Genomic DNA, 27,039 nt, shown 5'->3' with positions numbered 1-27,039 from the left:
TGTAAATAATATATTTTAGAATATACAGAATATAGCAGAATTGCTCAGATGAAACTGCATAGCCTTAAATAATTACATCAGTAAGAATAAGAAAATAAAAATAAACATCCAACAAGAACAGAAAAGATAAAAAAACAAGCATTATAAAGCCTCATTAATAACAAAATAGAAATTAAGTTTAGATAACAGACTAATAATGAGACACATGAATTACTGGATTCTTTGAAAAGTAATCAAAAAAGAAAAAGGAACAGCAAAAGAATATTTTCCATCACCAAAGGTGACTATGTTACATTAACTTCCTTCTCTAAAAAAAAAAAAAAAATTAAATATTTTTCTGCCTTTTATGAGGAAATGTAGTGCATTAACAATTTAAAAGGAAACCTTTTTTTACAGAAATATGACAGCAAAGAAATAATGTATAATAGATTTTTTTAAAGTACCATTTGGACATCAAATAGAATAATTGTGTGAGGCAAAGATCATCAGTGGATGCTAAAAGAAGGCAAAAACTGATGTGGATGGGATATTTGCATACTGCCAAAATCACCAAACAGACGACTTGATAACTGCAAATGGAAATTTTATTTTTATAATGGAGAAGTTTGGTTGTCACCTCCTTCAACAAATGACCAAATTTAGAATCACTAATTGTGAAAATACTTGCCAATATGTTTCACCTGATGTGGTATAATATGAAGTAAACAACTCTTATGAAATATTCCTGACAAAAGAAACATTTAACCTGAGTATAATCAAGCTATTATATCTAACTTTCATTTTAAAAGAAATGCAACAATATAGACAGAGAAGTACATAAAATGACCCGGTAAGAAAACAATCAGATATCTGAGAGAAAATTGGCCTTGTATCTTGAAAAGTCATTGCCAATAAAAATAAAAGGAGGGGGGAGGAAAATGTTTCTATGTTAAAAGAGATGTTGATATTTCAATCAAATACGAAGTTGATTGAAATATCAACATAAAACTTGATATCATGAAAAAGACCCAATAATAAATATTAGGAAATTATTTTTTAATTCCTATAGATATAATAATGTTATTTTGGTTATCGAGGAGTATGTCCCTATATATGCAACATTTTAATGGGTTAATTATCATGATGTCTGCAACTTCTTTTGAAATGGTCAACAAGAAGATTGAGAGGGAGACAGATAAAGTTAGAGATAAAAATGGAGAGAGAGAGAGAAGCTTTAACAAGTTTTGAATGGATCTATTAATAGTGAGTGTATGTTGCTCATTGCAATATTCTTTCAGTTTGGAAATTTTAATAACTAACAGGTGACAAATAGCCCGCTAAGTTTTTTCAAAACTAAAGTTAAAAAAATGTAGCATTCTACTTAATCTTAGTCAAAAAATGTCTTTAAGCCTGGGTAGACTTAATTTCTTCAGAAACTACAATCTGAGGTGAGTACTAGAAGAAAGTTTATGGTTATTTTAGCAACTCCAAACTGAATTAGTACAACTACAGCCTTTCATATGTCTCATTTGTTAAAGAACCCAGAGTTCATTGAATAATCATGCCACAAATCCCGCAGCAATACAATATTAAAAATGAACCAGTCCCCAGCTCTGGGCAAAATTATATTTTTGAAGCCCTATAACTTGATGTTCACAAAGGCTGGAGGAGTGACTCTTTTCTGAGTGAAGGAGAGAGGAAAGAGAATAGTCTTGACTTTCATCTCCCTGTGACTTCTGTCATTTATGATAATTGCGTGGAGTCCATCATCTGTGTATTTAAAATAAATCGGCCAAGAAACTAATTTTGGCAGAATGTGTTTACCCGTATGGTTGTTGGGAGGGGGGAGATCCACCTAGCCATAATTTCTCTGTTCTCAGAGCGGTATGTGATGATTTGCAATGATGGCAGTCTCCATCACCAAGATTATTTACTGATGTGTCTTTTATTTCCCATCCACCATTTTCAAAATTTCTTACTTTTCATTTCCTTTTGAGTTCTGTGATTCTAGCTCACCAGTGCTGCACTGGATGTGGGATAATCCTAGCAACGTGGTGTGCCAAACATAAGTAGTGTTCACCAAAACTTTTATCTCCTTCCTGGGCACATGGATACTGATGCTTTCCAGTTGCCTTGTAGCTGACGGGAGTCATGTGATTAGATCTGGCCAATACAATATGGACAATAAAAAGTGATATGAGTCTTTCCCAGCCTGAAGCAGTAAAAAAATCACTGAGACAAACTCCAGCAACTCCTTCCTCTTGCTTCAATGAGCAAGATCAGCCCGAATTCCTGAATATCTATGTGGAGAACAGGGCCCTTTCCATTGTATATTAACACAAATTAAGCCCTTTTATTTTTAGGCACTGAGATGCAGGAGGTAATTTGTTAGCAGAGGATAATCTAGCTCATCCTGACTAACACACTTGGCTTCTTCCTTCCCCTGTGAACGAGGATTTTTGCTTGGTTGCTACAGTGCCTACCAACACGATCATTTAATTTGTGATTGTTAGGACTGTGAAATTAGCTCTTAGCATCATCTCTTCATTTGTTTCACAGATTCTTGGACAAAAGCTTCAGTTGTTCCTGAAATCTATATTTTAGGCACCTCCTGAAGATTCATACATCTGGCATGCACTTCCAGAGACACTTCATGTGCTTACTGCAGCTATTGATGTTATGTGCCTTGAGGAGCATTTGTTCTGCTGTATCCCTTTTGGCAAGTGTAGCGTCTATTCTCCTGTTTCTTTCAGAAAGGTCCTACTTATTGCTATAAGTATGCTTTCATATGCTTGTTCATTTGTTTCCGTTCCTTCTCAAACATACCTAGAACTCACACTGCCTGTTGGAACTCAGAGCCCTTTTGTTTTTTACTTTCTAATGGTTTTCTGGATCAGATGTTTGTTTTCCAAATGCTCCTCTAGATTTCGAAATGTGTAGTCTCCCATAGAAAAATGTATGTGAAATTGATGAATTCTCTTCAGGCAAATCATTTCATTCTTCACCTCCCTGACCTGGTTTACCCTATCTTGAAGGATTCCAATATCAACTCTAGAACTGGACTGATTAGCTGTCTGCTGATATATTTCCAATTTGTTGTGACTTTCCTTAAAATCCTAATTCTGTAACTTTCTTGAATGTGTTCCCTGAGGACAGAGACAATTGTTAAATCTCCACCTCTAATAGCCATGTTACATAGAATCCCATCTAATATTGCTTTAATAGTTCATGCTAATCTGGTCTTCCCTATTGAGGTCTGAGCAAATTTTCTCTTCCTTCCTCTCAATGTCTATTGTCAAACAAATTTCAGGAACAGAAACCTGATTGGAAGATTGGAATAAAGAGGCGTTTATTTGGGGCTAGTTAGGACTGCAGCCTGCGAGACACAGACTCAAGAAGCACTTGAATTGTGTTCCACCATATTACAAAATGAAGGAAGATTATAAAGGCAAGATCTGCAAGGCCACGGTTAATTACATGTGTTGTTTATCAAGAATTATAACTGGAGCTGGCAAGAATCAAGAGTGCTTGTTAAGCAAGTGTTGGTTGGGGTCTGAAATGGTTGTATAGTTACAAGGGGGAACAACCTTGAGATACAAAGTTGTAGCTAGCAGATGCTCTTTTAAAAGCAGCTGGAATTCTTGTGTTAGGTATAGCTCAAGTTCTCAGTGGGGCAGACAAGTCTGAGACCAGGTCCTCAATGGCCACCCACCAGCATTTTTGTATGCCTGAACTATGATTACTCAATTATAATTTTGATTTATCATCACTAACTATCCTGTACTATAAGATCCATTTTTTTCCATTTCATATATCATTAGCTTGGTTCTAATATCTTATTTTTTAAGGAATTACCCTCTTCTCTACCGTAATCAAATGATTTCTATTTATTTCACTTCCCATCATTCACTGCTTCTATACTGAAATAAAATTAAAACAGATTTTCCAAAACCCTCTAGATCCTCTGTTGTGTCTTGAGAAAATGATTCCCAAAGACAGCACTGTAGGCATGGATCATTTTTGACTATCTTCTTAGTCTTTGGGTATTTAATATTTTCATTGAGTTGGTTCTCTTCCCCAGCTCTAGGCATTAACTTTATAATAGGGAGGCTTTTGTTCCTTTTCATTAATTAAATCAATTAAATCACTGTCTTAGTGCAATACATGCTTGTTAAACCCGAGTGTTCTAGGCACATTTGCTAAAGTCTAAGGACACACACACACACACACACACACACACACACACACACACACACATCACATGAATTTATCATGCAAAAGCCCTTTACATTTCCCACATCTAGTCCTGAAGACTTTTTAAACATAAGGTAGGAAGAACAGAATTTGGATCAACTACTCTAGAAAGGCCTACTTATTTTTGGTGTTAAACAGTTTGAGCTAGAAGTTCATACAGATCTTCCTTGACTTACGATGAGGTTTTGTCTCAATAAACCCATCATAAGTTGAAAATATTCTAAGTCAAAAAAGCAGTTAATACACCCAGGCTACATCATAGCTTAGCCTAGCCTACCTTAAATGTGCTCAGAACAGCTTACATTAACTTACAGTTGGGCAAAATCATCTAACACAAAGCCCATTTTATAATAAAGTGTTGAATACCTCATGTAACTTATTGAATGCTGTACTGAAAGTGAAAAACAGAATGGTTGTTTGGGTACAGAATGGTTGTTAGTATATCAGTTGTTTACCTTCCCAATCACGTGACTGACTGGGAGCTGCCGCTGTCCGGCATCACAAGAGAGTACTGGACCTCATATGGTTAGCCCAGGAAAAGATCAAAATTCAGAATTCTCAGTAAGGTTTCTACTGAATGTGAATTGCTTTTGCACCATCGTAAAGTTGAAAAATCATTAAGTCAAACCATGATAAGTCGGGGACCATCTGCACTAATTCTGTTACCATACATGTAACATAGCTGTCTCTTCTAGCCAGCAGTTCTGTCTGATAAACATTATAAGCACAGGAAAAAGTATCCAGCGCATGGATGCCATATCCCCACTTTTCCAGAATTCCTCAGTAGCTCCCATCTTAACTGCCTATACTCTGATATATGTTTTATACATGTTATTTCAATTATTCCTCACAGAAACCCGGTGAAGCAATTATCTATCAATCAATCAATCAATCAGTCTACGTATCTATCTATCTATATTTTATATATGACAAACAAAAGTTTTAAGAAGTTCAGCAGTTTTCCCAAAGTTGCACAGATAGTAAATGCTGGACCCAGACCTAGAAGCTTCAGTTTCTTCATTCTCTTTCTACTATATGCCATGAATTTGTGTTGTGTAGTTGTGTTAAAATCTGACATAGATACTGTCTTGAATTGGACCTGGAGCCTAAGGAAGGGCTTAATTTAGCACTAATATCCATCCTTGCTAATACATTCTTTTCCTGGCAATCAACTCATTGAGGGATTAGAACCTAAACATCAGCTTTAATGGTAAGAAGACAGATGCTATCTCTTCCTCCTCTTGCTACCTGTAAGGACTACTTACCATAGGCATGGGGCAGGTACTATTGAGATCCTGATTAAACATTTAACAAATCTCCCTCCCGACAAAAATAAAAGATAAGAAAATCTGAATTTCCAGGCCTTAGAGTAGATCTTTCTAAATTGTAGAAAACCTGAAAATGGATACTTAGAAAAAGAATGGGAAAGTTTTACCAGGAAGAATCGAAAAGATTCACAAAATATTTATTCCCCTGTTTTCTGCTGTGAAGCACTTGCAGTTCACTTTAGTTTTAGTCTCAGGAATACCTGCAGCATACAGCAGCCTTTGATATTTTATTAAAGAAGCAAATGCTTTGATCATCTACTCATGGTCCAGGGACTGTACCTCTGCCAATCAATCCCCCCCCCCATCCCTTGCCAAACATCCCCACTAGAAGTTGGTAAAGCTGTGGTCTTCCTTTGGTTCTCTTTATCAGTTCATTATACACCCAGAATTTGAAAACTAGTCAATGATGGAAAGCATAGAAATACTTTGTTAGATAGTAATTAAGAAAGGTTTAGGCATTACCTTGAAAAAAAATTTAGTGGATATTTATGAGTCTGTATAAAAGCAAAATAGTTTCTTAAAATATTATTAATGCTTAACTCTTAGAATAATTTTTGTATGCTACATATTTTCCATTAGCCCCTCTGGATCAATCTCCACATTTCATCCTGCTCTGTCCCCCAGGATCCTGACTTCTGTTGACTCCATAGAAGGACATCTTATCTCATTGGTTTCCAACTGAGTTGAGTGAACAGGGGTCACTGAATGGAGAGCACAAGAAATAAGAGGCTGAAAGAGATTGAGGTTGGAGTATTTACTCTCTCTACTTCCTTCTTTCTAAGTACCACAGGTTGGCTTCTTCTTTTTACCAAAATTTCCAGCTCCTTTTTGATGGCTCTCTCCATACCCATCTCTACCCAAGGGTAGAGCAACTGCTTCTCTTCCTTCCATCTTCAAACTTAGAGATCATAATGACGCCCTACTACAGCCAGTACTGGGGAATTGACTAGCTTTACCACCACCGATTTTCCTAATCCCTGCCAACGAATCTTTCTGAAAAGTTCCTTTATTGAGCTCTCTTTCACAGCCCATGATGAGTGCGCCATGTGCTTCCTGTTGGAACCCTGACTGATACATAGTGTTAAAAAGTATTCAATTGTGCATAGTCTAATGTTAATAAAGGAAAATTCAAGGGTTAATTAATTTCCTGAAGTCAAAATACTTGGTCTTAGTTTGTTAACATAAAAGGTAGATGAGCTAGAAATTGGTATAGTGCCTTGAAAACCAGATATTGAATATTTGGGCTGTGGTGGTTTTTGAATTGCATCTATGTAGCTAAGCTAGACTGTTTCTTAGAATCTCCTTGCCTGTATGGTTTTTTTTTTTTTTTTTTAAATTAGGATTGGCTTCAAGAGAAACTTGCATGATATCTCGAAGGCAGAAGTGAAGCACCAGCCATTCTGCTCTGAACAGAGACATAGGGCTAGGAGCTGTGGCAGATGACACACATCTTTATTAATCAGCCAGCTCACCTTGCTGCTGTGGGGCAGTATCTGGAAACCCACAGCTCCTTCAGCTTCCATCAGGTCTCTCCTTCAGTTTTTCTGAATCCTGGGTCAAGTTCAACAAGAGTACCGGTGTCTTTTGCACGTTATCTACATCATCAAGGTTGAAGGTTTTGAGATACAGGTGTTAATTCCAATTTGTTTTCATAGATTCCAGTTTGTCCTCACCTAATTTTTTTTTTTTTTTTTTTTTTTTTTTTTCTTTTTGCGGTATGCGGGCCTCTCACTGTTGCGGCCTCTCCCGTTGCGGAGCACAGGCTCCGGACGCACAGGCTCAGCGGCCATGGCTCACGGGCTTAGTTGCTCCGCGGCATGTGGGATCTTCCCGGACCAGGGCACGAACCCGTGTCTCCTGCATCGGCAGGCGGATTCTCAACCACTGCGCCACCAGGGAAGCCCTGTCCTCACCTAATTTTATGTCCAGATTTTTCTTCCCAATTACTGGTTCTGTGAATGTGTGGCATCTTTAGGCTCTTACCAGACATAGAAGCAATATATCCATAGACTTTTTCACCTGCTTCCACAATTGTGTATGGTGTGATTCCCATTATATTAAATTCCTTTCTTCTGTATCTCTCAAAGTGGCTATGCTCACCTGATTGAATCCAACTTATACAGTGGTCCTCTTCTCTTCTTCCCCTATTAGTAGCATGAGATAAATATGACTGAGTAGATAGCATAGAATCTTAGAATCTGACCAGAATAATGTAATAAGCATTTTACCTTTTTGGACCATGAAATTAAAGAAAGACAGAGAGAAACAATATTAAAGTTTAGAAATCTTTATTTCAACAAGAAAACCACTCCTCTCCCTTAGTCTCAGATTTTCAAGAGTAACTTGGAGTTTAAGTCCTTGTGACTGTTTTTCTCCATTCCATGGGCATGACACAAAAGCTTTGTTCAGTGTTTGGGAAAGATGACAGGGAGACAATTACTGATTATTAATTTTCACTGTGGTTATTGAGCAAACGTTGTGCTTCTTTTTCCCCCTCAGATTCTTGTCATTGTCAAGTTTAACTTCCAATGCTTTGCTCCCAGATAGAATTTCATGCTCATTTAGCACATGATACCTTTGGAGTTGACAGAAGTGATTCACCTGGAACAGCCCAGCCACCCTATGCTTGGTCCCAGAAAGCTACAGAAATAGTCTTCATTGTCTCCTCGATTCTCTCTGGGTCATTTAATAGCAACAGTTCCTCTTCATTCTTTTCCTTTTTGAATGGTGCTTTTGTGAGCTGGAGTCTTGATGTAGCTGTCACAAACCTTCCACTTCAGAGGTTAAACTACAAGATCTAATGAGGGAACATTATTTTTAGCTTAGCCTCTGGCACTATAAATTCCAGGAAATTTTTAAATTAAACTTTATGACTTTGTAGGAGAAAAATAACAGGCTGCCAACCTGTCTTTTAAAACTCTTTCTCTTTCTCTCTATCCTTCCTTTTTAGTAAAATTTGGTGATTTTTAAAATATTATTTTAAATTTCTTTTGGTAGCAACTGCATGTCAGTTTAACTCAAGAAAAATTCTCAGACCCTTTTTGTGTACTTGTCTTCTAATTGAGCCTCTATCTCTGACTACTGACATTAGATCAGCAAAGTGTACTACCCACAATCAATGATACATGAGCATGAACTCTGTTGTCTTCGCTTCATGGTAGAAAATAGAATTTACCCCTTAGGTCTAATATTGGGGCTGAAGGAAAAAAATATACTACCTCCTTATCCTTAAAAGTTGAGGTATTTCTCCTGAGGTAGAACTCCATCCTAACCCAGAATCAATAAATAAAATAGAAGCTGAGTCATAATAGAAACAAGCCCAATTGTGAATCACTCAGGGATTTCTCCTCTGCCATATGGCTTATCTAAGCCCTAGGCTAAGTCCCAGCTATGGACATGTCACCGCTTATTAACAACTTCACCTAAGAGGGAAGATGAATGGAAGAGACAGAAAGTAAAAGTGAAGAAAGGCCTTGTTTGCAGGCTGATGATAATGAAAGTAAAATATTTATTGTACAACTACTATGTGCAAGGCAATGGGGGATTATGTGGACATCACAGTTATTACAGATTGTCTGGGAAGAAAGCAACAAATTACAGCTATAAAGTTAATTAACACTACTTGCTAATAGTGTATCAAGGTGGGCTTTTATCTTCAAGAAATTTAAAATATCATTAGTGGGAAATGGTGGGCTTCATGACTGACTGAGGGTCAGGGAAGGGCATATTCCAGGCAGACCTTGCAGTGAGCTTGGAAAGTCTCCTGAGTTAACGTGGCTATTGTGAATTGTAAAAAGTGGTGGACTAAGAAACAAAGAAAGACAAGCTCATGAAAATTAGATAGAGATCTTGGAGTTTTAGTTTGAATATTAAAAAGATGTGCCCATATTTTATTCCAACTATGGTAAAGTCAGACTATCAGTCATGATGATAAGGCAACATTTATTATTTTCTACGGCCCAGGCAATATGCTGAATCTGAATCCTTTACAACTGTCATCACACTTATCCTCAAATAAGTATTATCACCATCATTTTACGGAAGAGAAAATAGATGTTTGAAGGGTTTAAAAGCCCAAGTTCACCTATCAGTAAGTGGAAGAACTTTCAAACCTTAGATCAATCTGATTCCAGAGCTTGTGAGTTTAATACTAAAAGTAAAGAGAATGGCTCAGACATAAAAACCATTGTACCACTGTGAGTTTAGGTAGTAAAATGAAATTTCATGAAGTCTGAAGACATGGAATTTGAACTGAGTCTTGAAGGAGGGGAGAAGCTGAGTAGGGATACAAAGTATTTTATGAAAATGGATTGCATGAATAAAATTATATAGGCAAATAAAGAAGTAGTGCGGGAGCGTCGTGGGCACTCAGGAGCATTAAGTCTCGGTTTTTCTGGAAATTGTGCTATGTGGTCTTCGGGCACTGCTCCACCATACCCGGGTTTCCGGGGTCTCCCGCTATCTGTCGTATACATGTGATCAGGAAATGAAAACCAAAAGCGAACAGTGACACAGGAGAAGTATTCCAAACAGTGATGTTGGGAAGACATGAAAGCCATGAAATCAGAGATTTTTACTTCAGGGAGATCCAGGAAAACATGCATGTGTTTGAGTGTCAGTGGAGAGATGATGAAAGAAATTACAAAGGAATGCCTATAACCCATAGTGAAAATCTCACTGACAGAAAAAATCAACATGGTGGAAGGGATACTGGAAACAAACTTATTGAAAATAAGTTTACATTAAGCTTTTGGGATGAAGTGCATATATTTAAAAGTGAGGAGAAATTTGATGAATTTAATCAGGCTGACAAGAGTATCAACAGTAGTACCTCATTTTTACCGCTTCAGACGATTTCTCCTATTGTCCAAACCAACATTTCTAATACATATAAGAATGACTTTATGCATCCTTCAATACTGATACAAGACCAGAAAGCATACAAGGAAAAACCTTACAAATGCAATGAGTGTGGCAAAACCTTTCCTTATGGCTCAAACCTCAGTAGGCATCAGTTAATCCACACATATAATCGTGATGCATGTGGTAAGGTGTTGAGTCGAAATTCACACCTTGCACGTCATCGGAGAATTCATACTGCAGAGAGACCTTACAAATGTAAAGAGTGTGGCAAAGCCTTTAATCAGCGCTCAAACCTCACTCGACATCAGGTCATCCATACAAGAGAGAAGGCATATGAATGTGACGTGTGTGGCAAGGTCTTCAGTCGAAAATCAACCCTTGGAAGTCATCAGATGGTGCATTTTGGAGAGAAATCTTACACATGTAATGAGTGTGGCAAAGCCTTTAGGAAGCGTTCAAGCCTTACTCAGCATAAGAGGATCCACACTGGAGAGAAGCCTTGCCTATGTGTTGAGTGTGGAAAGGCCTTTAGGAAGCATTCAAATCTTACGCAACATAAGATAATCCATACTGGAGAGAAACCTTACAGATGTAATGAGTGTGGCAGAGCCTTCAGTGTGCACTCAGCCCTAAGGAACCATCGGATAATCCACACAGGAGAGAAACCATACAAATGTGATGTGTGTGGCAAGGTCTTTAGTCGAAATTCAGTCCTTGCAAGTCATCAGAGGCTGCACACTGGGGAGAAACCTTACAAGTGTCATGAGTGTGGGAGGTCATTTATTCAACGTTCACTCCTTTGGATTCATGAGAAAATTCATACTGGCGAGAAAGCTTACAAATGTAATGAGTGCGGCAAAGGCTTTCCCATGCGGTCAATCCTTACCCAACACATGAGAATCATACTGGAGAGAAACCTTATACATGTGTTGAGTGTGGCAAAGCCTTTACAAAACATTCAAATCTTACTCAACATAAGACAATCCATACTGGAGAGAAACCATACAAATGTGATGAGTGTGGCAGAGCTTCTACCCAAATTTCAAGTCTTAGTAGGCATCAGAGAAGGCATACTGGAAAGAAACCAAATAAATGTAGTGTGTGTGTCAAGGCTTTGATGCAGCATTCACAGCTTTGGGGTCATGAGAGAACTCACACTGGAGAACTCAAATGCAATTTATGTGGCAAGGCTTTTATCCAACACTCAAGCCTTGAGGCACATCAGAGGATTCATAGAGGAGAAAGACCTTATAAATGTAATAAATGCGATAAGGCTTTTATCCAGAATTCACAACTTTGGCGTCACAAGAAAACTCATATCGGAGAGAAATCTCATAAATGTAATGAATGTGGCAAAGCCTTTACAGATAGTTCACATCTTAATCGACATAAGATAATTCATACTGGTGAGAAACCTTACAAATGTCATGAGTGTGGCAGAGCTTTTACCCAATTAACAAACCTTTCTAGGCATCAGAAAATACATACTGAAAAGAAACATTTTAAAGCTGATACATGTGGCAGTGCTTTTATTAAAAGCCGAAGCTTTGGGGATCATTGGAGAATTCATAGTAGAAAGAATATAATACAAATATAAGGATTGAGATAAAACTTATGCAGGTGGTCAAGCCTTAAAATCAGAGACTCCATCAAGGAGAGAAATCATATAAAACTTAAGTATGTGGCAAAGCTTGCAACCAGGCTTGTGGAACATAACAGAATTCTTACTAGAGAGAAACCTTCCAAATGTAATGACAGTGATCAGCTTTGTCAGAAATGTGTACCTTTGTGGTCGTGAATGAATTCACATAAGATAGAAACTGTACAAGTGTGTCAAGGCCTTTAAGCAGTGACCTAGGATACACCACAAAGAATTCATACTGGATAGAAACATTACAAATGTAACAAAGGTGATAAAGTGTTCAACCAGTGCTGTCGATCGACTTACACATAAGACAATTTATACTGGGGGAACTAACTCTGCCAATGGAGAAAGGACACCTGGGAAAGTTTAATTATCTTCAGTTTGTGATTTTTTAAAATTTATTTATTTTTTTTTTTTGCGGTGTGCGGGCCTCTCACTGCTGTGGCCTCTCCCGTTGCGAAGCGCAGGCTCCGGACGCGCAGGCTCAGCGGCCATGGCTCACGAGCCCAGCTGCTCCGCGGCATGTGGGATCCACCCGGACCGGGGCACGAACCCGTGTCCCCTGCATCGGCAGGCGGACTCCCAACCACTGCGCCACCAGGGAAGCCCCGTGAATTTTTTTTATTCAGTTATTTGATGTTTCTTGAAAAGGCTACATTATTGTTGATGACCTGCAACCTGAAGTTAGACACCTGTTGATGTCATAGTTTCATTACATGCTTTTCATTTGTCACCATGATGGTCTCAGGGAAGGGATCAGTAAGATGAAAAGACCTACTTCTTGGGAATTCCCTGACGGTCCAGTGGTTAGGACTCCACACTCTCACTGCCAAGGACCCAGGTTCAGTCCCTGGTCAGGGAACTAAGATCCCACAAGCTGTGCTGCATGGCCAAAAAAAAAAAAAAAAAAAAAAGGACCTACTTCTTTAGGTGGGGTTTATTCATATCCGTGTAACCTAGAAAAACTAGGACACAATTTCAAGATACAATATGATATAAATTTGAGAGCCTCTGGGGATTGACAGAATAGCTGAACACTAATAATACATTATTTGGCTGTTTGGGTTGAATGGCATCTATAACAATCTCTTTCCATGTTAGACTCAAACAACTTACAATTTTGAAAATGTATATTCATAATTTGCATTTAGCTATTCACTCCATGGTGTATCCTAGATTATTTCTGTGGCTATAATAAAAATGCAGTGAAATTTCAGATTCTCACACCCTAATACCTGCCTCCCCACTCATGGATATACATGATATGATTATAGTTTTGCCTGCCTTTTTGTGTGCGGAGGCCAAAATTAGACCCATGGATTGCACCTTTACCTGAAGTGAAAATAGAAATATAGCAAGGATACGAAAAATATAAGAAAATAGAAATTTCAGAAGTAAAGATAAATATAACAGCCTATTTTTTGTAATTGGAACACTCAGGGAAATAACTTGAAAGGATCGGTGTTCATGAGTTTCCTTTTAAGAATGAACATACACAATGAGTATTTTTTTTGATAGCTCGTATATTCACCCTGTAACACATGTTTTGTTAGTTTGAACTTGTGCTAACTCTGCTAGAACAGGACAGAGCCTCACTCAAGTTTTGGATGTCAGGACTAATAATTCCATACACAAAGTGTTTGCATATGAATGTTTGTTACATAATGAGCCTTTCTGGAGAGAGCAGGGTAGACTTCCCAAGTTGTTCCAAAACTGGATACAGAGAGCAGAGAATGGTGACTGGCTTGTGTTATGGTGGATACAGGACCAGGCTGGGGTGATGGTACTTTCTTGTGATGTGAACCTACAACTGCTGCCAAGGGAGGGAGCACTCAGGCTTTATCATCAGCCTGCCCTGCCCAGTTGGGCAGAATCGGAAGAGGTTTTAGTGAGGCTTAAAGGTGTCAGCAGTCAGACATCAAAAATGGAAACAGACTCTTTTGTATAAAAACTGAATGTTTACACTTGAAACTCCTGAATTCTTGGTTGGTTGGGAAAAGACCACAAGTTTCATCATGTGATAACATACTTGCTACATTCCTTCTCCTGATGCACATGTAGATCCCATTGTACAATATGATTATTGAAAATGGTTGTGAGATCCTATTTACAAAAATTGCCTAAGATATTTTCATACTTGTTTCATGAAAATTAACTTGTGGAAGTGTGTATGAGACAGTACATAATGATTCAATCATTTTTCATAATAGTCATTTTTGAAAGGCTATAAAAATCTATTTGAAGTTACAGTCATAAGCAATATGTTTCATAGTTTCTAAACTGTAGTAACATTCCATTTTGTTAGTCATATTTATTGTCTTTTTAAAATACTGTTTAGCCCAATTTGTATATTTAATTTGTATTTCCTTTTTATGGAATCAGTGAAAAATCTGGATGATGCATATATCAAGTTATTTTTAGTTTCGTGTGGTGTGAAAATGTACGTAGAGCAATGACAGGTACAAAGCGTGTGTTATATAAACACAAAGAAAGAGGTCTCTCACGTTTTTAATTTAGGTTGAACTAAAGTCTCAGAATGCGGAAGCAGGAGACTTGTTGCTAATGTGCAGGTGCATCACTGGAATTTTTGGAAACTTGATATGTTAGTTTTATCTTACAATGCATCTCTTCAGTTCCTCTCCGTCTTGCCGTTATTCCTGTCATCGTCTTTTCCTTCCATTAGTACAATGGAAACTGAAACTCATATCCCCAACACCTTGTAGGCCATGGTTAGTATAGTAGAGCAGATCTCTTTCCTGAGTTTGATATGGAGATACTAGATTATGTTTGTTTTGTTGAGGTATAATTTGCATACGATAAAATTCACACTTTTTAAGTGCACAGTATGGTAGGACTTGTATATTTACAATGTCCAACCACAGTATTTTCATCATTTATCACTCCCCTTTAAAAAAAAAAAAAAAACCCTGCACACTTTAGCAGTTATTCCATATTCCATCCCCAGCCACAAGGAAACATTGTTACCTTCTGTCTGCATGAATGTGGCTCTTTGGGGCATTTCATATAAATTAAGTCATATAACGTGGCCTTATTTCTCCCTTCTTTCAGTTCGTTTACTGTCTACAAGGGTTATCCATATTGTAACATTTATAAGTGCCTCATAACTTTTATTTGTTGGTTTGTTTTTTTTTTGCGATACGCGGGCCTCTCACTGTTGTGGCCTCTCCCGTTGCGGAGCACAGGCTCCGGACGCGCAGGCTCAGCGGCCACGGCTCACGGGCCCAGCCGCTCCGCGGCATGTGGGATCTTCCCGGGCCGGGGCACGAACCCGTGTCCCCTGCATCGGCAGGCGGACTCTCAACCACTGCGCCACCAGGGAAGCCCATAGTGCCTCATAACTTTTTATTGCTGAGCAGTAATATCCATAGTTTGATTACCCAGTCTTCACTCGTTGGAGAGGTTCTTTACACATTTTGGCTGTTAAGAAAAATGCTTCTATGGACATCTTTTACAAGAAGTCTTTGTGGATATGTGTTTTCCCTTCTCTCAGGGATATTTGTATACGAGGAAGTTCTGATGGTGATATTGTGATTTATGACATAGAGATTTGGTCATTCAGATGAGTAATGCATTACTTCCACTCACACCCTATTTGGCGAAACTGTTCTCAAGGCCTTGCCTAGCTGCACAGTGGCTGAGAAATTAGGGGAACACATAGCTCTTGATGTGGAGCAATTAAAAGGGTGAAGGAATTCATTATGTTGGTGTAATTACCATGCAACTATATGTGAAAATTAAAATGAATAAAAGTGAAAAATATAAAAAAATAAATAAAATTTAAAAAAAAATTAAAAAAAAGAAGTAGTGCGTCACTAGCCAGGATTTTCTCAAAAGATTTGTGGATTGATGACATCAATTATTTATGGATGCCATTTATCTACAAAAATTTGCTATTGTAACATTTCCCTAAAATACTATCTAATTTTTAGATATTTGTTATAGAAAAACGTCTTCCTGAATCTATTAAGTTGAAGGTGCCTGAAAGATAGAAAAAAATTTGCCAATTTATTAGAAATTTCTCACTGGGGAACTTGATTGTGTCAATGAACAAATACAAATTTCAGATAAATCCAAAGTCTGTATGTAGGTATTATTACTATTATTGGAATTATTTTTTTTAATAAATAAAATCCCCACAACTTACCCAAAATAAAGCCAAGTCTTTATTTGCAAATATTTACAAGGCCATTTTGGGATGTCAAAATTCAGAATGGACTTAGAATCAAATTATATTCTACTTTTTGGATTATCCAATTAAAAAAAAATTTGACTCAGAAACTCAGGGGAGGCCTAGAAACAAGAAACCTTGCTTTGAGAAAAAAGCTCTTTAGGACATTTTTACAGCAGTTCCATTGTGGTAAGGAGCTCACACTGGAAAAAGAGAAGCAAAAAGTGATAATTTTATTAATTACCCTTACAACATCTATAGAGCTGCTGTAGGCAAAGCAGATCTGAAGTAGGATGAAGGTCTGGACGTCACAGCTGGGAGGGCTCAGGGTGTCATAACCTTGATACTCCTGATTCAAAATGGCTGCCAGCATTACTCATTAACGTCAAATAGACCTTGGGATGAGAATGACGTCATGGTAATATTTCTACTGGAACTTTGGATCTTCGCACTAACCTTACATTCTATGAGCCAAATTGCAGAAAACCTCTTGTTTCTTTATATAAATCTAGCTTTGTCACATATTAATAAGAATTTGTAGTACTCACTTGACCCAAATGAACATTAGCAGGATCTTTACCAGTGATTTAGGAGTTGTTGATGAATCAAATTTCCCAACAAAAATGCCTGTGAATATAAATGAAGTTGCATTTTCTTTGTTTGGAAAGAGTAATTTTCTGCTACATGATTTAGAGGTAAAGACAGTTTCATAGCATTAAAGACAAAGCCTGGTGTGCTAGATTGAGTTCCTATGTGGTGTGTTAATACACTTCTTTTCTTAGAAGAATGTCAAATAAAAGACTCATATCTGTTAAGTCGGCACTACAGCAAGCACTGAAGTCCTCAATTAAAAAAAAAATCTGTTTTACAATGGATATAACTTGCTCACAAGAGAGCACAGGCCAGTGAATCAATCAGTACATTTAAGGAAAAAAAGTCTGCCTATATCAGAATCGATGGAGTTCTTTTAATTGATCTGGGAATGTTAACTATGGTGTTCGTTAAGATACATCTGGAGAAATGATCAACTTTCTGAACCCTAAAAGAGGAAATCCGTGGGATTCTTTAACATCAACAAACGTGGAAATTTAGGGGAAATAGTCATTGTTATTTTACTTCAGGTTAAATAGTACTTACTCAGAAAGACAAACAATGAACTATAGCCCAGTAAATGTCAAGTCATTTTCTAATTCTCAAAAACCAGATTTCCACACAGATTCAAAAGTCAGGCTAGGCATGGAAGGGGTGGGAAGCCAGCCTTAGGGTTACTGGAGAGCAGAGGCCAAGTGCAAGCCTGGCAGAGACAGCAGGTTACAGAAGAAGGTTGGCAGTGGGTTGGAGAGAACTTAAATCTGAGAAGGTTTTTATCATTAAAGCCTAGATATACTCCTTTGTTTCCAAATATCTCAGCTCTTAAAGAAGTCTCATCCTCTTTTATTCTAGTTATGGATTTTTGGAACTCAGATATCACCTTCATTTTACTGTACTTTCTGGCCAGACTAGAGGTCCCACAAAGGAATCATGGCTATAAGAACGCACAGCTACACTCTCATTGGCATTAAAAGAGGATCTTTAGAACAACAGACCTTAACCTTTTCCCCATTTGATCCCTCAGCATTCACAGAGCTGAGAAATTACATATAAACTCATTGGTAATGGTGCCTCAAAAGTTGCAGTCCTTCTTAACAGAGAATGGAGGTTGGGGGCTTTACTCCTTCTGATATGTATGCATCAGGGTCTCAGTTAGGCATGGGTACATTGAAACAGCACTTCAGATGATTCTGATACATCTTAGGGAAATAAGCATCTTTCTGTCCTTCCCCAGTTCCCCTGTTGAGAATCTCTTGTCTGGGAGCTGTGTGTTCCCAGGCTGGTATGGTGCTATCTTATGAACAGGCAGATGAACGGTAAGTTAAGTTTAGGTCAATGACAAGCATGGACAGAAGTGCAAAGAAAAGAAATGAACTGGGCTTCCCTGGTGGCGCAGTGTTGCGCGTCCGCCTGACAATGCAGGGGACGTGGGTTCGTGCCCCGGTCCGGGAAGATCTCACATGCCGCGGAGCGGCTGGGCCCGTGAGCCATGACCGCTGAGCCTGCGCGTCCGGAGCCTGTGCTCCGCAACGGGAGAGGGCCGCGTACCACAAAAAAAAAAAAAAAAAAAAAAAAAAAAAAAAAAAAAAAAAGAAATGAACTATTCCATGTTTGATAACTAAAAGAACTGTCGTAGTAATCATAGTAAAAATTAGAACTCTGTTTGACTTCTTTATGTTTATTTTACAGTATAATTTTGTCTTCACTTTGAAATACATTGCATGTGACCAAGATGGCAGGAGTACTCTTATGGCTTTAATGTTTCAAGTGGTAAACTTCTTAATCTTGTCCTTGTTTAGGGTCAGAAACTCAGCCCGGGCAAGGCCCCAATAGACTCTATTTAGAAGGTCTTGGTGTACTAGAACTGTGAGAAGGCTGGGACTTCCTCAAAGGCAGACGGGCCCCCAGATACACAGTCCTCTAAACACGCTGGCATACTGAGACTTCAAATAGAAAGCCATGACTCAACCTTTCCCAGTTTGCACTGTGTAATTATAAAAGGGTGGCTCCCAAAAGACAGCATATAAATGAAATGCACGGTAAAATATCATTTGAGACAACTAAACAAAATCGTATTCTCCTTCAGGTGATATACCTTCCAACTCTGTCATGACCCATGGGCTGCCATGATGTGTAGGCTGATGAGCAACCAATTAGATCCACTAATTAGATCGAACTCTGCTTTTAATAGGCCTTTATCTGAGAGGATGTTCTCTCTCTTGCTGTCCTATATAAATTACATCTGAAGAAAGGCAGTTATTAATGGGGTTGGGCAATGATCTCACCCTTCCCATCACACCAGACATTGTTTTGTTTTGTTTTTCTTTCTTTCATTTCTGGGGTGCCATATTTCAGCACTTGCAGTTGCTCAGTGAGGCTAAAACCCAAGTTTCAGAAACCTGAAGTAAAAGAAGAAAGTTCTTTCCTGGAAGACTTCAATATCATCTTGATCTGTTCTTTCCATTGTTACTGTAACTTTCTGCTTCCGAATAATTTCAATCTTACAGAAAAGATGTAAGAATAGTACAAAAAAACATATGGTCCCCTCACCCAGAGTCTGCAGTTGTTAACATTTTGTAACTCTTGCTTCATCGTCATATGTGTGTATATGTTTGTGTAATAATTTTTGTGAATAATTTGGCGAAATGTTGCAGTCATAATGCTGCTTTATGGTTTAACATTTAGCATGCATTTCTAAGAACAATAATATTGTCTTATGTAATCATAGCACAATTATCAAAATAATGTAGCCGATAGTAGCACAATATATAATCTAATCTATAGATTTTATTCACATTCCATGAATCTTCAGAAATAATATCCTTTGTTGCTCTTCCAGGGTCCAATCCAGGATCAAGTACTGTTTGTCAGGTTTTCTTTGTCTTCCATACTAACATTTGAGAAAAGTACAGGATAGTTATGTTCTAGAATGTCTCTCATTTGGGGCTTGGTTGATGTTTCCTTGCGATAAGATTTAGGTGACTCAGTTTTGGGAGGAATATTAAAAAAGTGAAGTGACTTTTTTAGTGCATAATATATGGAGGCACATGATATTGGTTTGTCCCATTAATGGTGATAATTTTGATTGCTACCTTAAGGTGATGTCTGCCAGATCTCCATGGTAAAGTTACTGGATTTCCCCCTTGTAATTAATAAAAAACTTTTGAAAAGATACTTTGAGAGTATGTAAATGTACTGTTTCTCAACAAATTTTACCCTGTAGTTTGATGATTTTCACCTAATTCAGTTGTTACTGTGATGGCTGCCAATTCAATTTGGTTGCCAAATTTGAGTAATTCTCAAGCTCAGTTATTTATTCTATATTTATTTTATTTCCTCTTTTTATTTTGCTCTTTTTCTCCCATTTATGTTTATTATTATGAAACTTAGATCTGGGCGCAAGGTATGCTCATTGCTACGAAGGTGTCATATTTCTAGGATTTTGAGGTGAGACATAGTTGGAAAATAAATGTAACGTGCACACACACAAATATACACATATCTACTATAGCTATATCAATCTAACCTATCTTTAAAGCCAAGAATTTATAATGACACCCCCAATTCAAATCCAACACCATATACTTAATTTTCATCTTCTCTCTTTCCATATACTTAACATTCTTCTTTACTTATTTCATCAATCCTAGAATATAGAAAAAGTAAGCTCAGAAATATAAACCCATACTGTATCTATGAACAAATTTAGCAACTGGAGTTTAATATTTGTTTACAGTTCTTTACATCTTGAGTCTGATAGTACAAAGTTTACCAAAGTTTACCTTTTGTATTAGTTGTCATACTCTAAGTGTAGTTACATTATTCATTTGAAATTCAATTAAGTTTATGAGTTTCTGTTTGTATTCCATTTAAGTTTCTTTCCAACACCTTTGTTGATTGATTGATTTTTTGAGTATATAAAGTATAGACATGGTCTTAAAATACAAAAAGACAGAAGTGTATCAGGCCTCTACCTTAAAGCCTTCCACCTTGCTTTCAAAAACTTCGTAAAGATAATTACAAAGTGGTTTTTGGTTTATCTTTCACGCATGTGTCTATGGTGCTGCTTTTTGTTTTTGAAAGAAATAAGCAAATATATATATATATATATTTTTGTCATTTTCCCTTCTTTCTTACAAAAGAGCTAACATTAAATATATGTTTTGTTTTGCTTTTTACTTTGCTTTTCTCAATTTAACAATATATTAAAAATCACATCATTTTATTTCTCATTATTGTATCATCATAGTAATCCATTGTGTGGATGGACCATAGTTTATTCAACCAAATTCCTCTATATGAGCATTTAGGTTTCTTCTGATGTTTTGTAATTCCAAACAACAATGCAATTCATAACCTTGTATACATCTATTTTCACATTGTTTGCAGTGTCTACAGGGTAAATGATTAGAGCTGAATTGCTGGGTTAAACACATATATAGTTTTGACAGACCTAGCAAATTTTTCTGCATAAATGTGTACCACCTGCAATGTATGGGAATGCCTGTTTCCCCACCACCTTGGCAAGAGAAGGTGTTGTCAAGCTTTAATTTTTGCTGTGTGAGAAGTGAAAAATGATATCTCAGTGTGGTTTAAATTTGCATTTCTCCTATTATGAGTGAAGTTTCACATGTTTTGGAGCCATCTTGGATAGCTTTTTGTGGATTACTTGTTCATTTATTTGGCTAATTACGGTATCAGGTTTGGGTCATTTCCCTCTCAATGTTAAAGAAATAATTTATGTATATATACATATATATAATATGCAAAATGTATCAGGGATAAAAGGCTAATATTCCATATATACTGATTCATTATTAGCCCATTTGTATATTATAAATGTTTCTTCCTAGTTTTTAATTTATTTTTTGACTTTATATAGTTTTTGCTAGGCCAAGAACATATCCATATCCATATCCAATTCCCACATTCTTGTGTGTTCCTTATTTTTAAATCAGCAATGAATGCAGAATGTCAAAGATTTTTTTTCCTCTAGCCTCTATGGAGATAATTAGGAGTGATGCTGGTCTGTAATTTTCTTTTTTGTTCTGCCTTTATCTGACCATTAAAGATTCGGTAGAATTTCCTTATGTATTCACTTAGGGCTCGTTAACCTTCTCATTCTTTTAGAGAAATTAATGTTTGGGACAATAGACATTTCTAGTATATTATCCATTTAATTTATAAAATTAAAAAGTTAGGTCAGCCCCTATGATCTGTAGAGCTCAGGGTAAGAACACAAATGGAGATCCACATAGTATGTCTAAATAGTTCAGAGCTTTAAACAAAGCAAACAAACTGTGAAAATAATTGCATTTTATCCTTCTGCTTTGATGAAAATGTCTCCATAAGGACCTGTAAATCCAAATTTGAGTTTAGAATTATCCTATTCCTCACCATTCTGTTCTGGATCATAATGGCACAGAGAGAGATGATAGCAGAGCTTTTCGCCTTTTCTTTCTGACCACACTCAGCATACGTATGCATGTACATCTGAGACCCCATGATCAAGCTTTGTCTAGATTCTTCTGTACCTTACTGTCTCCACAAAGAGCTGTCTCTTGCCCACTCCTTGAGCAGTTTGTCCTTAGGAATACTGGCCTGGAAAGGAGGTCCCAAAAGCCTTTGGAAATGAGTTTAGGTTCAACTGAACATGAAATTTCAGAGTGTAGTGTACCCACAGCACAGTCAAAAAGGGGTAACTTGAGTTCGGTGCTCAAAGTCTATTTGGCCCTGTGAAATCTTTGTGTCTTGGAAAATGGCATGGCTAGAGGAAGGTCAGGGTGGTCCTATAGAGTCCAAGGGCTGTCCTTGCTAAGTCTAAAGGCAGTAATACAGTAATATTAAACAGTAAAGCAAATTTTTTTTTGCCCATTAAATGTGTGTTTTGCATGTGTGTGTGTATGTGTGTTCTGTGATACCACTAAGAATGTAGACATTGAGGTTTCTGTTTCATTACTAGTAGTAAAACTCTTTGAAGAGCAATTTGACTATATGTATGTATTAACCTAGTAATTACACATTTGAGAATCTAATTTAGGAAATAATGTTAAGAATCTAAAAGCTTTGGTTTCGAATATGATCATTGTAGAATTATGTATGATGACCTAATTGGAAAACAGTAGAAATGTCCAAATACTAAGAGATTAGCTAAGTAAACTATGATGTTTTCACCAAGTAGAATATTATTTAGGCATTAAAATTGTTATTTGAAAAACTGTATAATTTGATAGACTAAGGTTTATGGCTTAATATTAAGTAAAAAATAATATACATATTGAATGTAATTGTATATATAATTTGATTTAAACTGAGTTTAAAATCATCTTTTCATAGAAATAAAGGAAAGGATAAAAATTCTGCCAGCATATCAGCGCTTGTGTTTGGGTGTTAAGACTAAGGGTAAATTCTTTCTCCTGGTTTGCTTTTCTGAGTCTTCAGATTTTCTTTCCTAAGAATTTATTACTATTATAATGAATATAAATACAATAAGAGGGTCAGACCCACCTATCTCTAAGGTTCTTTCCAACTCTAGCATGTAAATATTTTTTATAGCTGAATAATGAAGAGCTTGCTGTGTCCTTCACTCTTGTTTCTGTCTCTGCCCCATGTATATTAATCCAGGATTTATAGTTGATGCCTGTCTTGAAATACATAAACATTAGCTAAGCTCTCAAATAGAACCTGAAATTTTGAGGCAGAATTCTGTGCTGGAACGCCAATTTCCTCAGAGTAAGCATTCATTAAATATGTCTATGATAAATTTGGAGTATGAGTAGACTGGGCTGAGGCCCTGATTATTAATGTAAATTTGTATCCTCTACATTGCTAGAGATTTTGTACCGCCTCAAAAACATACTGGATGCAGTAACGTTACTCAGAAAGGGTGAGAAATTGCCTCAGCTGCCAATTTTTTGTTTGTACCAGTTCCTCTAGGACTACTTCTTGCTCCTGATAAAAAACGGAATCGATCTACAAAAATATTTTAATATTAAAAACTAGATACATGATATCTCTTTCTGGATTTTAAAACCTCCTCAGAGCTAACATTCTGTCTGTAGCTTAGGTCTATATCAGAACTTGAAATCTCTAAAACAAAGAAGGTGGTGACACATCCTTGCATGAAAACGCTGCTCGATTCTGAGAACTGAAGGCATCACTGGACCCAGCATGGACTTTAAAATCAGACAGAACTCTATTCAAATGGAGGCTTCATTATTTATTATCTGCCCAACTCTGTACTGGTTAACTCTTCTGAATTTCAGATTACACTTCTGAAAAGTGTGAATAATCTTCCTTAATTGTAGGCTTGTGGCAAATATTAAATGATGTAATATTAGAAAATATTTAGTAGACGTTCAATAAATTTAAACTTTAGTAATCATCATCATTGTCTAGTGATGTGAATTCCAATATTATAACATAAAAAGTCAACGTTAAGATGTTAACATTTTGCAGAACCCAGTATTGGAAGTATTGTACTAATAGAGTCCACCGAAGATGAGAACACTTGTCCAACTACGGATTCTTGCATTGATGCATTGGCTGAAAGCTCAAACATTAAAAAATGATAAACTAGAGAAAAGATGGTGACATGATTGGTGGCAATGAATTTGGGGGCCTCAAAATTATAATACTAGCTATGAGGCTGAAATAAGAAGGCAAAAAGATGTTTCATGGGGAAAAATGACAGGAAATTGGATATATACATAAAGTTAGATTTAAGAACAATTGGATTAATAAACCATTATTGGTTAACAGGGGACAAGCCCTTGCATTTAGGTTATGTTAGAATTTTGTCCTTGCTAATCCTAAACTTGATTTACTTATACAAAGTAGTTAGTCACTTACTTGGTACAATTTTTGTATGATAAACTGTAGGCAAAACATAACTTCCTCATAGTTTTATTATGGACATTAAATAAAATAATGATTTTAAAGCACCTAGCCAAATGCTTGGCACCAGTAGATGTTCAATTATAGCCCCTCTAAAATGTTCATAGCAACTCTAGAATAAAATTCTCTCCCTGAAGATATATATTGAATGTTAAAACAAATGCCTCAGTATGCTAGGCAGTGAGAAAAATCTAAAACAGGAAAGACAATTTCTGACACAAGCCTTTTTTGTTATGTTGGCCTGAACACCTCTTCCTAGAGTTCTGATATACATCAGGCAGGACTGTGACAATGAATCATCCCCCAGGCTGCAGTTTCATCCTGGAGATGCTTCCTGATGCAGCTGTTACCTGGGTGTTGCACAGTTAAGAAGATGCAGAGAAAAAGTAATGCTACCATTACTTTCTTTACATATGCTTGCATTACATATGCTTGCCAAAGCATATCAGGCTCTTCCAGACACTTGATACAGAAACCTAGACCAATCTATGAGACCATGGCTCCCTAGATGCTTATCTGAATATCAACACCTCTTTAAGGAGCTTCATGGGAACCCCCTTGAGTGTCCTTAGAAAATACAGTGTGTGAACTGAAACAAGGAGCAACTGTGGCCCTTATTAGCTCTGTGGACTTACATAAGTCACTTAGCTTCTCCAAGTCTCATTTGGAAAATTGAAACAAAATTTCCTATCCTGCCTACTGCAAAGGGTCAACAGATGGGAAAATGAAATTTAACGTTCTTCATGGCATATACTAAGATTATTATTTTCAGAAGCAAAGAGATTATACTTTTAAGGGCTTTTAAATGTTAAGAAATATGGCCTTGCAAACATAGCCAATAACAAACTAGTAGGGGCAATGAATGAAGTTGCTAAGACTGATGGGACATAATTGAAAACCTTTGGAAATCACGAGCTCTGTTGTGGTCTTCCTCTGCTGGCATCTTTCCTTGGTCTTTGTGTTGTCTGGTTTAGTTACTGGAGACTTGAATTTATTTTCCTAACTGATGTTTTTATCTTGAGAGTGCCTCCAACTATATCTAGCCAGAAGAAAAGCAATATATAGTGAAGATGAAAAAGAAAAAAGGAGAGGAAGAAAAAGAAGTGACAGAGAGAGTGCTGAAGAGTACTCCAAAGCCCCAGTCTAGGAGAGCAATCTCACCTTACCCATTCCTATAGTTTAGATCTTAGGACCCAGTGATCACTTAATCAAACATCCTGGTTCCCATAGTGAATGAATTGATACTGTCTCTTTGCTCAGTAGGATATCTGCATGTTTATTGGTTATTCTAGGAAGATATTTATCATTCACTAAAAGTTTGAAGGGCAAACAAGTACACTAGAAATTTGGGAAAAACTCAAGAAGCTATAAAATATTACCTCTTGACAGCAAGATATTTTATAATGCTATTGTCTCTGGTGGGCAGCGCTGTTGGTGGAACATGAAGATTAAATCCTCACCTGGCAGTGGATTTTTATACATTGCCAAGGACAGAAGCATAAAAGGTCATGTTAAGAAAAGTAGTATCTGCAGAAAGTGGTGCAGCAAAATGCTTGTGGATGGCCAGCTGAAGTGGGAAATATGAGCAGCCAAGTACAAAGGGACTTCAGCAAGGTCAAAGGTCACAGATGCTATTACAAGAAGACAGCAGGCTACATTCACAAGAAACTATCCATATGGAAAGAAAGTGAATTCTTAGAAATTGCTATGAGAGCCCTTGCCCTTGATTCACATAGTTTCCCCAATTCTCATATCACTACTACTGACTTATTACCACTACTGGGAAGCAGGATGACCCCACAGGAATTTAACTTTCTTTTATAAACACATGATGTCAATACGCTAAGACCCAACACAACAGGCCATGATTAAAGCACTATTTCTCCAACACATAGATGAAGAAACTAAGGTTCAGAGAAGTCACAGAACAAACAAATACTGATGCCAGCTAGAGTGCAAATCCAAATCACTTAACCTCTAAAGACAGTTCCGTTAATCAGCTTATTATATGTGCATAGGTTCCTGTTCATAATAAAATGTGAGCCAGTAAGTAGGAACAGAAGGTAGTGAAACATCAGAAAAGTTTCACAACTTTTCTTAATTTTAGTGTTTTGTTTTTAACTTTTCAAATGGATTAATGATAATATCTAAGGCATAATAACATTAAATAATTAAGGCAAAAAGAAATTGTCCACTTTTTTAAACATTATTTTAATATTAATAGATAATTATTTCCAGTGCTTAGAATACTGTAGAAATTCAGTACATTTCACTAACTTACTTAATCAAGTATC

The 27,039-nt window shown here is 36.9% G+C and overlaps 1 protein-coding gene and 1 pseudogene across 1 annotated transcript in view; one reads left to right on the top strand and one right to left on the bottom strand.

Moving 5' to 3' along the window:
- The window catches only part of KCNA4 (potassium voltage-gated channel subfamily A member 4), an 853,171-nt gene that overhangs the window by 182,760 nt on the left and 643,372 nt on the right, over positions 1 to 27,039 (bottom strand). The gene's annotated exons all lie outside the window — the stretch shown is intronic.
- On the top strand, positions 10,052 to 12,021 carry LOC131760657 (zinc finger protein 160-like; annotated as a pseudogene).

This window comes from Kogia breviceps, chromosome 7, assembly GCF_026419965.1.
Source record: "Kogia breviceps isolate mKogBre1 chromosome 7, mKogBre1 haplotype 1, whole genome shotgun sequence".
Taxonomy (NCBI): Eukaryota; Metazoa; Chordata; class Mammalia; order Artiodactyla; family Physeteridae; genus Kogia; species Kogia breviceps.
This window is presented reverse-complemented; position numbering and strand designations above follow the sequence as displayed.